Genomic DNA, 1,747 nt, shown 5'->3' with positions numbered 1-1,747 from the left:
AGAAGACAAAGGAGAAATATCTTCTATATGCTGAGAAAGAAATAACTCTCAACCTTGAATTTGATATCCAATCTAATATTATTCAACAGCAAAAGCAAACTAAGGACATAATCAGACATGCAAGTAGAATTTACCTACCAAGCACCTTTATTGAAGGAATTAATGAAGGAGAAATTCTATTGAAGGAGAAATTCTATTAAGAAGAAAACTGACCCAGACTGAGGAATAAGATAAAACCAGGGAACATTTAAATCAGTGAAATAGGACAGTGAGTTGAATTTTTAAAATCTTACTTTTTGTGTTAAAAAGAGAAAAACTAAAGTTCTAGAAAACAGTAACATTAGCAGATGTTGAGTGAGCAGTTTATGTCCTCCATCAATGACTTTTCCATAGGTACACGAAAATGCAAAATTATGATTTAGTATGCATTGTGAAAATGTAAGGTTACCACCAGAAGACTATAAATACTATCTATGATTTACAAACCATAAGAAGGAAGAAGGAAGAAAAACAAATACAGAATTATCTACTAACCAACAGAAAACATAAAGGAGATTTTAAAAAGTAGTAAAATAAAGGGATGTTCTAAGAAGGTACTGTTAAGAAAATTTTTCTGGAAAAACATTAATAGGAAAGATGTTCTGTGGAATAGAATTAAATTATAATAATTAAACATACCAATTGAAAGACAGAGATTTTCAGACTGGATAAATAAAACAAAATTTTTGTGCAGGAAAAAAGACACACCTAAAACAACCACAGACGCTTGAAAATAACAGGGTAGAAAAGATATAGGTATTAGATGGGCTTCTGCTATGAGTGACAGAAAAACCAAACTGCTAGTGCTTAACCAAGTTTGAAGTTTATTTGCCAATGGAGTCTGGAGGCCAGTTTCACTCCATGGAATCTCACTTACCCAGGCTCCTGCTCCTTCCTCTTCACAGCTCCACCGTCCTCAGGCTGGGCCCCTCGCTCTTAAGGTTCATTATGTTAGAAACTATATTCTAGGTGGCAGGTTTAAGGAAAGGATGAAGAGACAAAAAGGAATGTCACAGCCATTTTAAGTAAAGCTGTACATAAGATTACTTTATTCCTGCATCTTCTCAATTGTTTAGACATAAGGATTTGTCCTTTTCCTTTCCTACTTGGAGAGATTTGGCTTTCCATTCAAGGACCTTATTGTGGTTTTTGTCTAGCTTTAGTCTAGTGATAATCACCTGGTGGAGTGAATGTCCCCATGAACGGTTGTCATTAGCCTTCTCCCACTGCACTCATTCAGTGTAGATGACATATTTCTTTCTGTAAACCTGGACTACTTTGCCAATTTGCTGCCCTTTGTAGTGTCCTCGGACAACCTGAACTTCATCATCCTTTCGGATGGGCATGGATCAAACATTGGACTTCTGTCTCAGCTCTTTGGAAAGAGGCAAAGAAACATCTTCTTGCGAATGTGGGAAGGTGCACTGAAATGCCTTTTATGGTTCTTGCTCTGGTCAGAAGTGACAAAGGGGTTGAAGTTCATTTTCGCCACTGGTGCTCCAGCGATGGCTACAGAAAGGAAGAGCTTGATTTTTTTAAAGCAGTTTTAGACTCATGACCAAATTGACAGGAAGGTACAGAGATTTCCAATAGGCCCTTTGCTCCCACACATGCGTAGCCTCCCCCATTATGGACAGTTCCCCCCAGTGTAGTTCACATTTGTTACAATTGAACCTATATTGACACATCATAATCACCCGAAGTCCAT

General features: G+C 37.3%; 1 pseudogene across 1 annotated transcript; it reads right to left on the bottom strand.

Moving 5' to 3' along the window:
• Positions 1 to 1,087: 1,087 nt before the first annotated feature.
• LOC308497412 (large ribosomal subunit protein uL24-like) lies at positions 1,088 to 1,543 on the bottom strand (annotated as a pseudogene). The gene has a single exon. The product of its transcript is annotated as a large ribosomal subunit protein uL24-like (transcript).
• Between the last annotated feature and the right edge of the window lie 204 nt (positions 1,544 to 1,747).

The sequence above is a fragment of the Rhinolophus hipposideros genome (assembly GCF_964194185.1).
Source record: "Rhinolophus hipposideros genome assembly, chromosome: 1".
NCBI lineage: Eukaryota > Metazoa > Chordata > Mammalia > Chiroptera > Rhinolophidae > Rhinolophus > Rhinolophus hipposideros.
The sequence above is the reverse complement of the archived record's forward strand: the minus strand, read 5'-3'. Positions and strand labels throughout refer to the sequence as shown.